Genomic DNA, 14673 nt, shown 5'->3' with positions numbered 1-14673 from the left:
TGACATCTCAAAAATTTTGAGGAACAAATATTAGTCAAAAATAAATTTCACATACTATACTACTTCACATATTGAAAGTTTATATATATATACATATATAATATAAATTCATATATAATGAACATTTGCAATTACATAGACTATAGATAACAATATAGAAAGCAGAGTAGTGAAAATAGGTCACTTGTTTAAGTTTAAAGGAGGTTCAAATACCACAAAGAAGCCTTTAGAATGGGTGGAAATAGACAGATTCATAAGTGAATATATGTATCATGTTTACCCAATTATATACTTTGGATATTTGCTGTTCGTTGCCTTTCAGCTGAAAATCAATGAAGTTAGTTTAAAATGTGATAAAGATACTGACCATATTACTAGGGATATCTCTTTTTCAATTAATTATAAGTTTATTTGATTAGTTATTTCTTAGAGTATGCTGTTTTTTCCTCTGAATTTCTATTTCTATAATACAACAGGGATTTGTTGTGGATATATTCCCAGACACATTGAAATTGACTACAATTGTTTCAGTTTGAGTACACAGGAAAAAAAATGGGACAGTTCAAGCTTTTACATAAATAGTGTGTCTGATATAGAAAGAATGAAAGTATAGTTCAGCATCCCTAGGATAGATAGCAATGAGATTTCTTTCTCTTAACCATTTAAAAACATGGACAATCAAAGATCTTTCCAGATCACTGAGGAAAAGAGAGACAAATACAGGAATTCTTTTGAGAAGAGCAAAGATGCCCTTAACATCTGTGAAATACATCCAGGATATGTGGATTCTGCTAGGTGGGAGGTAAGGGATTGCATTTCTACTTTCTTCCTCCAGTTTTATTTCTGTGATCTCAGTGACTCATCAGAGTTAGAAACCACACTATATGGAAGGCCTGTGAATGCATTTCACAGGGAACAACTCCCTACAGCTGAGAATGAGGGAATGAAAGGTCGAACTCACCATGAATATGCAAACACCTGCAGAGTCCACATGGTGTGTGGAGAACAAATATGCTGGACTTAGCATCTATTTCCTGGAATGTCTATGTGACTTCATGGTTATGCCAATGATATTTGTGGGTTTTGCCTTCCCCATGTCTTTGTGGGTAACTTAATTGATCAAGTTATTAAATGGTAGACACTCTTTTTGTCTGCATAGCCTCTTGGTTACTGACAGAAAAGATAAGAGGAAAAACATATAATTTGGATCAATTACATTTAGTGAATTAATTTTAGATTCATTTACCTTGACAAACTATTTCTGAAAACAATTAGGTACCACTAATATAACTCACTCATAAAAATTTTATTTTTTTTCTCACTCCTACACCATTTTTAGTGATTCTTAAATGTTTTAATAATCACCTATAAAAGTTTTTACTGCTCTGGTAAGCAACAACCTGAAAAAATAAAGAGACCCTGAGAAGAGAGACTGGCTGTAGGATACTGCTCTTGTACACTGTAAGAATTTGTCACTCATATTGGTTTAATACAATGCTCATTGACCAGTAGCCAGGTGAAAATTATAGGCAGGGAAACAAGACTAGGAGAATTCTGGGAAGCAGAAAGGTTTCCAGACACAGTTGCTACCTGTGTCTGGAAAGAAGCAAAATGAAAATGGTGCCCTGAGAAAAGATACCAAGCAATGTGGCCAAACATAGATAAGAATTATAGGTTAATTTAAGTTGTAAGAGCTAGTTAATAATAAGCTTGAGCTAATAGGCCATATAGTTTATATATACTATAAGCCTCTGGTGTGTTTCTTTGGGACTAAATGTTTGAATGAGACAGAAACTTCCATCTAAAAATGGCACCCAAATATTTGGGAAGATTTTCCACATAAAGCCTGAGAAATCTTTTTTAAAACAGTTTTCTAGGCAGACAAAAACAAAACAAAAGAAAACAAACAAACAAACAAAACAAAACAAAAACCCCAGCAGAGTCAAGCGTGGCTTCTTATTAGCAATATTGTCTCCAGTGGGCTCTGTTTGCTAGAGGTGAGCATGGGTGAGGCCCCTTTAAGAGAGGCTTCATGTTAGCTCTCAACAAAAAACATCTCAGCTCCTTTTCTTTTTCTTTGAATTGTTTGACTCTTAAAGAAGGAACAAGAGCTGCTAAAAGACCTTTGATTATAAATGATGCTGGATTAATCCAATCTATATATTTTAAAAGTGCCTTGACTTCAAAATTTAACTTTGGAGAAGAGGTTTTGCTTTTGTTTCCATAGGAAATGAGAGGCTGTGCACTAATTCTGGGTTAAGAAAAAATAAGGTTTGATCAAGGAAGAAACTCCCCCCCACAATCTCCACTGGGATTTGTTGATCGTCTGTTGATAGCCCAGATGATCTAATGTTTCAGAACACCACTGTTGCAGTTTCCTCTGAATTCTGCATCCAGAACAGCTTCAAGACTGCTGGATGAAAGGAATAAGTTTCATAGAATACCCCAGTCAGAAATTGACCATAATCCTAAACTTTCTTTGGGTCCCCATTGTGGGCCCATATTTCATACAAAATATTTACAGGCAGGCTCACTGGCCACTAGGCAGCTGCAATCCTACCAAACAAGAGAGATAGCCCCATAACAAAGGCCAGAATTTATGGCTCCTTTTCTTTTGCCAAAAGCTAGATCGCCTGGAGAGCAGAGTTTTCCAAAGCTGGTGACTTAAGTTGCAGGTATTCGGCTAGCCCCGCATCCCCCGGAAAGAGAATATTAATGAGCATCCACCTTGGTTAACCTGGGGGATAAAAGGTGTTTTGTATAATAAACATGGGTAGATCTTCAGGAATGGATGAGGCCTGAGATGCCCTACCAAGATGACTGTATGAACTGTGTCTTGTTATTTCTCGTGCCTCCGTACTGGTCCAGTTAGGGAAAAATAGTGCCTAATCAGCAGGACGTATTCTAGAGAACTATGCCCACATTCCTAAAAAGTCAATCATGAATGTTTGTTTAGTGTGTTGGTTACAAATTTTTACGTACAATGATCAGGGGGAAAAAAGCTAAAAAAGGAGAATAGATTCAGGGTCCTGCTTTGAAAATAAAAAAAAGGGATATGCTCTGGGATACTGCTCTTGTATACTGTAACGATTTAGAACTCATATAGGTTTAACAAAATGCTGATAGGCAGGAAGTATAGGTGGGGATATCAGACTAGAAAAATTCTGAAAAAAGAAAGGCAGAGACTTAGTTACCAACCAGATGCAGAGGAAGCAAGATGAAAATGTTGCACTGAAAAAAGGTACCAGGACACACGACTAAACATAGATAAGAATTATAAGTTAATTTAAGTTGTAAGAGCTAGTTAGTAATAAGCCTGAGCTAATAGGCCAAAGAGTTTATAATTAATGTAAGTCTCTATGTTTTTTTTTATTCTTTTTTACTTAAAATTTCCAACTGCTCCCCGTTTCCCATTTCCCTCCCCCTCCTCCCACATATTGCCCCCTCCCCCCGCTCCCCACCCCCTAGTCCACTCCCCCTCCCTCTCGATACTGAAGAGCAGTCCAAATTCCCTGCTCTACATGAAGACCAAGGTCCTCCCACTTCTATCTAGGTCCAGGAAGGTGAGCATCCAAACAGGCTACGCTCCCACAAAGCCAGTTCATGTATTAGGATCGAAACCTAGTGCCATTGTCCTTGGCTTCTCATCAGCCTTCACTGTCCGCCTTGTTCAGAGAGTCCAGTTTCAACCCATGCTTATTCAGTCCCAGTCCAGCTGGCCTTGGAGAGCTCCCAATAGATCAGTTCCACTGTCACAGTGGGTGGGTGCACCCCTCGTGGTCCTGATTTCCTTGCTCATGTTCTCCCTCCTTCTGCTCCTCATTTGGACCTTAAGAGCTCAGACGGTTGATCCAAATTGGGTCTCTGTCTCTCTCTCGATCCATCGCCAGATGAAAGTTCCTGTGCCATTCTCCTTGGCCTCTCGTCAGCTCTCATTGTCCACCACATTAAGAGAGTCCGGTTTTATCCCATGTTTTTTTCAGTAGCAGTCCAGCTGGCCTTGGTGAGCTCCCAATAGATCGGCCCCCCTGTCTCAGTGGTTGGGTGCACCCCTCATGGTCCTGACTTCCTTGTTCATGTTCTCTCTCCTTCTGCTCCTCATTATAACCTTGGGAGCTCAGTCCGGTGCTCCAGTGTGGGTCTCTGTCTCTATCTCCATCCATCGCTAGATGAAGGTTCTATGGCGATACGCAAGATATTCATCAGTATGATTATAGGATAGGTTCATTTCAGGTTCCCTATCCTCAGGTGCCCCAATGAACTAACTGGGGACATTGCCCTGGGCTTCTGGTAGCCATTCCAGGTTCAAGTCTCTTGCCAACCCTTAGGTGGCTCCCTTAACTAAGGTATGAGTTTCCCTGCTCCCCCATCCAACCTTCCTTTACCCCCAATCACCCCGATTCCCCCAGTTCCCCTCATCCTCTCCTTCACACTTTTCTCTCCCCATCTCCCCTCATCCCCATCCCACCCCACCCCCCAAGATTCCCATTTTTTGCCCATCAATCTTGTCTATTTCCCATAGCTGGGAGGATATCTATATGTTTTTCCTTGGGTTTACCCTCTTGTTTAGCTTCTTTAGGATCACAAATTATAGACTCAGTGGCCCCTATCCATGGCTAGAAACCAATTATGAGTGAGTACATCCCATGATCTTCTTTTTGGGTCTGGGTTACCTCACTCAGGATCGTATTTTCTATTTCCATCCATTTGCATGCAAAATTCGAGAAGTCATTGTTTTTTACCGCAGAGTAGTACTCTAATGTATATATATTCCACACTTTCTTCATCCATTCTTCTATTGAAGGGCATCTAGGTTGCTTCCAGGTTCTGGCTATTACAAATAATGCTGCTATGAACATAGTTGGACAAATGCTTTTGTCATATGCTAGGGCATCTCTTGGGTATATTCCCAAGAGTGCTATTGCTGGGTCCAAGGGTAGGTTGATCCCAATTTTTCTGAGAAACTGCCACACTGATTTCCAAAGTGGTTGCACAAGTTTGCAGTCCCACCAGCAATGGATGAGGGTACCCCTTTCTCCACAACCTCTCCAGCAAAGGCTATCCTTGGTGTTTTTGATTTTAGCCATTCTGACAGGTGTAAAATGATATCTCAAAGTTGTTTTGATTTGCATTTCTCTGATCGCTAAGGAGGTTGAGCATGACCTTAAGTGTCTTTTGGCCATTTTAACTTCTTCTGATGAGAATTCTCTGTTCAGTTCAGTGCCCCATTTTTTAATTGGGTTAATTATCCTTTTAAAGTCTAGTTTCTTGAGTTCTTTATATATTTTGGAGATCAGACCTTTGTCTGTAGCGGGGTTGGTGAAGATCTTCTCCCAGTCAGTTGGCTGCCTTTTTGTCTTAATGACAGTGTCCTTTGCTTTACAGAAGCTTCTCAGTTTCAGGAGATCCCATTTATTCAATGTTGCCCTTAATGTCTGTGCTGCTGGGGTTATACATAGGAAGCGATCTCCTGTGCCCATATGTTGTAGGGTACTTCCCATTTTCTCTTCTATCAGGTTCAGTGTGTTCAGATTGATATTGAGGTCTTTGATCCATTTGGACTTGAGTTTTGTGCATGGTCATAGATATGGGTCTATTTTCATTCTTCTACAGGTTGACATCCAATTGTGCCAGCACCATTTGTTGAAGATGCTTTCTTTCTTCCATTGTATACTTTTAGCTCCTTTATCGAAAATTAGTTGTTCATAGGTTTGTGGGTTAAAATCCGGGTCTTCTATATGATTCCATTGGTCGACTGCTCTGTTTTTATGCCAGTACCACGCTGTTTTCATTACTGTAGCTCTGTAATAGAGTTTGAAGTCAGGGATGGTAATGCCTCCAGAAGTTCCTTTATTATATAAGATTGTTTTGGCTATCCTGGGTTTTTTGTTTCTCCATATAAAGTTGATTATTGTCCTTTCAAGATCTGTGAAGAATTTTGATGGGATTTTAATGGGGATTGCATTGAATCTATAGATTGCCCTTGGTAGAATTGCCATTTTTACTATGTTGATCCTCCCAATCCAGGAGCAAGGGAGATCCTTCCATTTTCTGGTATCCTCTTCAATTTCTTTCTTCAATGCCTTAAAGTTCTTGTCAAATAGATCTTTCACTTCCTTGGTTAGAGTTACCCCAAGATAGTTTATGCTTTTTGTGGCTATCGTGAAAAGTGATGATTCTCTTATTTCCCTCTCTGCTTCCATATCCTTTGTGTATAAGAGGGCGACTGATTTTTTGGAGTTGATCTTGTATCCTGCCACATTACTAAAGGCGTTTATCAGCTGTAGGAGTTCTTTGGTGGAGTTTTTGGGGTCGCTCATGTACACTATCATATCATCTGCAAATAATGCAAGTTTAACTTCTTCCTTTCCAATTTGAATCCCCTTTATCCCCTTATGTTGTCTTATTGCTATTGCTAAAACTTCGAGAACTATATTGAAGAGGTATGGAGAGAGTGGACAGCCTTGGCGTGTTCCTGATTTTAGTGGGATGGCTTTAAGTTTCTCTCCATTTAATTTGATATTAGCTGTCGGCTTGCTGTATATAGCTTTAATTAAATTTAGGTATGACCCTTGTATCCCTAATCTCTCCAAGACTTTTATCATAAAGGGATGTTGAATTTTGTCAAATGCTTTTTCAGCGTTTAATGAAACGATCATATGGTTTTTTTCTTTCAGTTTATTTATATGATGGATTACATTGATAGACTTGCGTATGTTAAACCAGCCCTGCATCTCTGGTATGAAGCCTACTTGATCATAATGGATAATTTTTCTAATGTGTTCTTGGATTCGGTTTGCCAGAATTTTGTTGAGGATTTTTGCATCGATGTTCATGAGTGAGATTGGCCTGTAATTTTCTTTCTTGGTTGGGTCTTTGTGTGGTTTTGGTATCAGAGTTACTGTAGCTTCATAAAAGGAATTTGGCAATGACTCTTCTGTTTCTATATTGTGAAATACCTTAAGGAGTATAGGTATTAGGTCTTCTTGGAAGTTCTGGTAGAATTCCGCATTGAAACCATCTGGTCCTGGACTTTTTTTGGAAGGGAGGTTTTTGATAACTGCTTCTAATTCTTCACGACTAACAGGTCTATTTAGGTTGTTCACCTGGTCCTGGTTTAACTTTGGTATATGGTATTTATCTAAAAAAGTGTCCATTTCTTTTACATTTTCCAGTTTTGTGGCATACAGGCTTTTGTTGTAAGATCTAATGATTCTCTGAATTTCCTCTGTGTCTGTGGTTATGTCTCCCTTTTCATTTCTGATCTTATTAATTTGCAAATTCTCTCTCTGCCGTTTGATTAGTTTGGATAGGGGTTTATCAATCTTGTTGATTTTCTCCAGGAACCAGCTTTTTTATTTATTGATTCTTTCAATTGTTTTCTGTGTCTCTATTTTGTTGATTTCAGCCCTCAGTTTGATTATTTCCAGTCTTCTACCCCTTCTAGGTGAGTCTGCTTCTTTTTTTTCTATAGCTTTCAGGTGGGCTGTTAAGTCTCCAATGTGTGCTTTCTCTGTTTTCTTTAAGTGGGCAGTTAGTGCTATGAACTTTCCTCTCAGGACTGCTTTCATAGTGTCCCATAGGTTTGAGTATGTTGTTTCTTTATTTTCATTGGCTTCAAGGAAGACTTTAATTTCTTTCTTTATTTCTTCCTTAATCCAGGTATGGTTCAGTAGTTGACTATTCAGTTTCCATGAGTTTGTAGGCTTTCTGGGGGTAGCATTGTTGCTGAATTCTAGCTTTAATCCATGGTGATCTGATAAGATACAGGTGGTTATGAATATTTTTTTGTAACTGTGAATGTTTGCTTTGTTACCGAGTATGTGGTCGATTTTTGAGAAGGTTCCATGAGCTGCAGAGAAGAAGGTATATTCTTTCCTATTTGGGTGGAATATTCTATAGATGTCTGTTAAGTCCATTTGATTCATTACCTCCATTAATTCTCTTATTTCTCTGTTAGGTTTCTGTCTGATTGACCTGTCCATTGGTGAGAGAGGAGTATTAAAGTCTCCTACTATTAATGTGTGCGGTTTGATGGCTGCCTTGAGTTTTAACAATGTTTCTTTTACGTACGTGGGTGCTTTTATATTAGGGGCATAGATATTCAGGATTGAGATTTCATCCTGATGAATTGTTCCTGTTATGAGTAGAAAATGTCCCTCTTCATCTCTTCTGATTGATTTAAGTTTGAAGTCAACTTTGTTAGAAATTAGTATGGCCACACCTGCTTGTTTCCTAGGTCCATTTACTTGATAAGCCTTATCCCAGCCCTTTACTCTGAGTAGGTGCCTGTCTTTGTGGTTGAGGTGTGTTTCTTGTAAACAGCAGAATGTTGGATCCTGTTTTCGTATCCAATCTCTTAGTCTGTGCCTTTTTATAGGTGAGTTGAGTCCATTGACATTAAGTGATATTAATGACCAGTGGTTGTTAACTCCGGTCATTTTTTTTTTTTAGTAGTAGATTTTGTGTGTTTCCCTTCTTTGAGATGTGCTGGTAAAGGGTTTCTAGATGTCTGAGTTACTGTGGTCATTGTTGGAGTTCTTGATACTAATCACTAGATTTTCCTTCTATTACTTTCTGTAAGGCTGGATTTGTGGCTACTTATTGTTTAAATTTGTTTTTATCCTGGAAAATTTTGTTTTCTCCATTTATAGTGAACGAAAGCTTGGCTGGGTATAGTAGTCTGGGCTTGCATCCATGGTCTCTTAGTTTCTGCAGTACATCTATCCAGGACCTTCTGGCTTTCATGGTTTCCATAGAGAAGTCAGGTGTAAGTCTGATAGGTTTACCTTTATAAGTAACTTGGCCTTTTTCCTTTGCTGCTCTTAGTATTCTTTCTTTATTCTGTATGCTTTGTGTTTTGATTATTATATGGCGAGAGGATGTTTTTTTTTTTATCCAGCCTATTCGGTGTTCTGTATGCTTCTTGAACCTTCATAGGTATATCTTTCTTTAGGTTGGGAAAGTTTTCTTCTATAATTTTATTAAATATATTTTCTGGACCGTTGAGCTGCGCTTCTTCTCCTTCTTCTATTCCTATTATTCTTAGGTTTGGTCTTTTTATTGTGTCCCATATTTCCTGAATGTTTTGTAATGAGAATTTGTTGGCCTTGCTGTTTTCTTTGATCAGCGTGTTTATTTTCTCTATGGTATCTTCAGAATCTGAGATTCTTTCTTCTATCTCTTGTATTCTGTTGGTTATGCTTGTTTCTGTAGTTTCTATTCGTTTACCTAGATTTTCCCTGTCCAGCTGGCCTTCTGTTTGTGTTTTCTTCTTTGCCTCCATTTCAGTTTTTAAGTCTTGAACTGTTTCCATTATTTGTTTGATTGTTTTTCCTTGGTTTCCTAGGGTATCATTCACTGATTTACTCAATTCTTCAAACTTTCTGTTATACTTCTCATCCATTTCTATAAGGGCATTTTTTACATGCTGTTTAAGGGCGTCAATCACTTTCATAAAGTCAATTTTATCTACTTCTTCATGATTAAGGTGTTCATGTCCTCCTGTTGTGAGGTCGCTGGGTTCTGGTGGTTTCATATAGTTTTTCAGATTGTTGGGTGAATTCTTGCATTGGCGCCTGCCCATCTCTTTCTCCGAATGCTCCCCTATGGATCTTCTTTTACCGGATCAGGTCTCCTTGCCTACTGATGTACTTTCCCAGTGATGGCACCCTGCAGTGATAGCTCTCCTGGTGCTCCAGTGATGTCTCTCCTGTTACCAGTATCAGATCTCCGTGCCCAAAGACGGCAATCCTCGTACCCCGATTAGCTCTACCACTGATGGCTCTCCTGGTGCCAAGATCAGATCTCCGTGCAGGTTGGGTAGTGCGTAAACAAAGGCCTTACCTTGTTTGGTGCAGGCAGGCCAGTGAACCAAAGGAAGTCTCGCCTGCCTACTTGCCCTGAGGATTTGCCCCCAGCGCCAGACAGACTGAGCTGGATGGTGTTATGTTCCCAAAGAGGAAAGGGGGCAGAAGGAAGAAGGGTTCTGGATGCAAGCTGGGTGGGACAAGAAGAGAGAGGCAGTATGGAGGGTGTAGAGCCCCTGCAGGGAGGCAAGGGAGTATAGGGTGGGGGATGAGGAACTTCAGAGTTCCCTGTCCAGGGCTGCTTCCGCCGCCGCCGGTCAGGTCACAAACTCACCCCGCTGCTGTCTCTCCTGGTGCCTAGATCAGATCTCCATGCAGGTTGGGTAGTTTGTAAACAAAGGCCTTACCTTGCTTGATGCAGGCAGGCTGGAGAGACAAAGGAAGTCTCATCTGCCTACTTGCCCTGAGGATTTGCCCCCAGCGCCAGACAGACTGAGCTGGATGGTGTTATGTGCCCAAAGAGGAAAGGGGGCGGAAGGAAGAAGGGTTCTGGATGCAAGCTGGGTGGGACAAGAAGAGAGAGGCAGTATGCAGGGTGTAGAGCCCCTGCAGGGAGCCCAGGGAGTATAGGGTGGGGGATGAGGAACTTCAGAGTTCCCTGTCCAGGGCTGCTTCCGCTGCCGCCAGTCAGGTCACAAACTCACCCTGCTGCTGTCTCTCCTGGTGCCTAGATCAGATCTCCCTGCAGGTTGGGTAGTTTGTAAACAAAGGCCTTACCTTGCTTGATGCAGGCTGGCTGGAGAGACAAAGGAAGTCTCCTCTGCCTACTTGCCCTGAGGATTTGCCCCCAGCACCAGACAGACTGAGCTGGATGGTGTTATGTTCCCAAAGAGGAAAGGGGGCGGAAGGAAGAAGCGTTCTGGATGCAAGCTGGGTGGGACAAGAAGAGAGAGGCAGTATGCAGGGTGTAGAGCCCCTGCAGGGAGCCCAGGGAGTATAGGGTGGGGGATGAGGAACTTCAGAGTTCCCTGTCCAGGGCTGCTTCCGCCACCGCCAGTCAGGTCACACACTCACCCCGCTGCTGTCCCTCCTGGTGCCTAGATCAGATCTCCATGCAGGTTAGGTAGTTTGTAAACAAAGGCCTTACCTTGCTTGATGCAGGCAGGCTGGAGAGACAAAGGAAGTCTCCTCTGCCTACTTGCCCTGAGGATTTGCCCCCAGCGCCAGACAGACTGAGCTGGATGGTGTTATGTGCCCAAAGAGGAAAGGGGGCAGAAGGAAGAAGGGTTCTGGTTGCAAGCTGGGTGGGACCAAGTCTCTATGTTTTTCTTTGGGACTGAAATGTTTGTGAGACCAAGTGAGACAGAAACTTCTATCTACTGACACTAACTCCACAACTTCCATTAACAGTTTCCTAACTTACAGGACTTAGGACTGAAACACTCTCTCACCAGATGTTACAACTTTATTTTAAATGTATTTGCATTATTTACTATAATTACATTTATTTATGCTTGCTTCCAAGTAAATGCATAGTCAAAACTTTTTAAACAAGATCATGTGAACAGACTGAGAATCAGTAATAGGAATGCATACCCTAAGGCAGTAACTTTTGTTAGGCTCTCTCTGTTGATCCAATAATGACTCATACAGCAAAGGTCTTTCTATAATTCAAAATCTGTTTATCATAGCCTTTGTCTTTTTTGTTGTATCTTATACACCTAATCAATATCTTAACTCCATTTACATTATTAATACCAAAGAAAGTCATCCCAGAACACTCATCACAATGTTTGTACATTAATCCTAATAATATTTATTTACATGCAGAGCATTTGTTGATACATAAGTACAAGCACATCTACTATGTCTCCTTCTGATTACCTTCTTATTAAAACCCAACCTCCCCCTGATCTTGTTATAAGCTCCATATGAACACAGTAATGCAAATCCAGCTTTATTCTTTTTTTGGTAGATACCTTAAATGCAATGTTCATGGAAGTTGCATTTGTTACTCCTTACTTGATAATAAAAATATAAAAATAGAAACTAAGTTCAACCCACACCTTATCCATTGCTTTTAATTTGCCAACATAGGATGATTCTGCAAGAGTTGTAAGCAAGTGCTGGGGTTGAATTTAATGTTTTCTCTTGAATAGAAATTTTAATGAGCTAGGTAATAAACTGAATGTAGAGAATCAGGCAGAAGGAGAGAGTGGATTAATGATTTGGAGAATATATTCTTTACTGGAATAGTAATGCCTTTACTAAATCAGTAAGTACAGGGGTTATTTCTAAACAGTCAGTGTTCTTAAGGGAGGTCATTACTATACTTTTCAAAGAACACACTCAGAAAAATAGTCTAAAATTTTAGAAAATCAGTATTTAGTTCATTTTTCAGTCAATAACTATTTATTCTGGAATACTCCAATGTGATATTTTCTAAATGTTAGAATCTCAGCACTTACTAGAGAAAGCAATAACTTGATAGTTTTGAGGGTATCAGTTCTTTCTTTTTTTCTTTTGCTATATTTAGGTCCATCTGCTATTCATCTGGACTGTTAACATAAATAGCAAGCATGTCAAATGGGTGGGTGTAATGTAGTAGCAAAGTGTGGGGAGCCTAGAACATAGAGGTATCAACCTATTTCTGGAATTTGGATATTAATAACCCCTATTTGAATGCTATACTTTTAAAAATAGCTTTGTATGGTGGCTTCTATCTTCCCTTGATGGAAGATTCTAATTCTGGGAATCATGGAATGACTACAACATACATAAAGATGCTTAAAGGCACTTAAAAATCTAACAATTCACCTAGAGAGCACAGGAGACAATTCTAATGAAACTCCATTTTATCAGCATGCATATAATAGCAGAGTAACAAATATATCTGCATGTATCAAGAACTGTTAGGTGAAGACAGCATTAGAGGCATGAAAGTTTCTCTAATTAGGAAGAAATATCCAAAGCATTTCAAATCTGTAGATTAAATATAAGAATAGGCATTTTCAGAAAGTTGTGTTAAGAAAACTGAGACTGGAAAGGTCTACTTGAATCTAAGGTCCACTACTGCAAAACATGTTAAAAATCACAACAGATAAAGAGGCCTTGGCTCCAATTTCTCCTCTATCTTGGGAAAGGACAAATAATTTTCTCAGTTAATGAAGAAAATAAAGCTGTCATTCAGTCAAGTTTTGCTTCCAGAACAATTTTAAAATCTAAGATCACAGAAATTAACATACATCTCATTACCACCTAGTAGTTCATTGTTTTCTTCAGACCAGCAGATCATCATCTCATGAGAATGACAGATAGATCAAAGTCAAGTGCTTTAGCCAATGTCCATCAGTGCTTCAGGCTTATGTCATGTTTGCATACATTCCACTGCCCACAGCAAGTCATTCTACATGATGATCACAACATCAAAGAACCTGTTTTAAAGAAAACAAATTTCTGTTGTTGCTGAGTTAAATAACAAAGGTAATCAGTATGAAAGAAGAATGTAGAATTTGATCTGAAATTTTAATTTACAGAAACATTCCAATCAAAAAAAACATTATATAGTATATATATTTGATGTCAATGATGGTAAAGGTTTTATATCCTTAATTTTTTATAATAGGTTGGCTTTGAATTTAGTATGGAACTGAGAGTGGCACTAAACTCATGTTTTTCTACTTGTATCTCCTCAGGATTAATAATACACTTTCCTCCAAACTCAGTTTATGTAGTGCTAGCAATGAATCCCAGGGATTTCTACATTTGAGGATAGTACTCTGATAGGTGGGTCTTCTTCCTATGTGTTGCTTTCATTGGTTAATTAATAAACTGCTTGGCCTGATAGGTCAGACATAGGTGGGTGGCATAGACAGAACAGAATGCTGGGAAGAAGGGAAGTGAGGCAGATGTCATAGCTCTCCTCTCTGAGATGATGCAGGTTAGAATCTTCCCGGTAAGTCACCACCTCGTGGTGCTATACACATTAATAGAAATGGGTTAATCAAGTTGTGAGAGTTAGCCAGTAAGAGGCTAGAGCTAATGGGCCAGGCAGTGTTTAAATGAATACAATTTATGTGTAATTATTTTGGGTAAAGCTAGCTAGTGGCTGGGAGCCAGGTGGCAGGAAGCAGCCCACAGCTCCTTCTACAGTACTCTACCAATGTAACTGTATCTATCTAAAGATATTAGTTTCCATTTGAGACAGTTGGTATTCTAAGCTCATAACTCCTTCATGAAAACAAATACTGCCTCAAATACCACCCCATGTTTTTGTTTGTTTTTCTTTTTCCTTTTATTATTTTTACTAAATAAGAAATATATTAAAGGATTAAAATACCATGAAACATAATTTTTTAGTTTAGAGGGATGAACCTAGAGATTAACAGCAACAAAACTTGGCCTTACCTTTATAAGGTATGTAGTCCAGTGACACTGACTTAAACCTGAAAATCACATGTCTCATTTCCAAAATAAGTACTAATAAACATTTAAGAAACAAGTAGTTAAAATGTATAGAGTTGTGTTATTGTTTTATGTTGTTTACTTGTTTGTTTTAAAGCCTTGAATGCAGTTAATATTGGCAGATCGCTTCTAGACATGAGGCCTGCCCTGGAAAGTGGTCAGTATACCAGGTCTTAAAAAAAAATTAATTTCCCTTTTCCAGAACCAAGTGATTGTTAACAGTTCTTTTTTCCCATCTCCCCTCTTCTATGCTCAAACTTTGGCTTGAGCGTCACAGGTCTTGTGAATGCTGTCACAATCACGGTAAGTTTATGTGGGAGAAAAAAAAGAGTGAAAAAGCAAGCGAGTGAATAAGCAAGAGAGAGAATATATATATATATCTGTGTGTGTATGTGTGTGT

This window comes from Chionomys nivalis, chromosome 4 (genome assembly GCF_950005125.1).
Source record: "Chionomys nivalis chromosome 4, mChiNiv1.1, whole genome shotgun sequence".
In the NCBI taxonomy this organism is placed as follows: Eukaryota; Metazoa; Chordata; class Mammalia; order Rodentia; family Cricetidae; genus Chionomys; species Chionomys nivalis.
Note: the sequence above shows the minus strand (reverse complement) of the source record.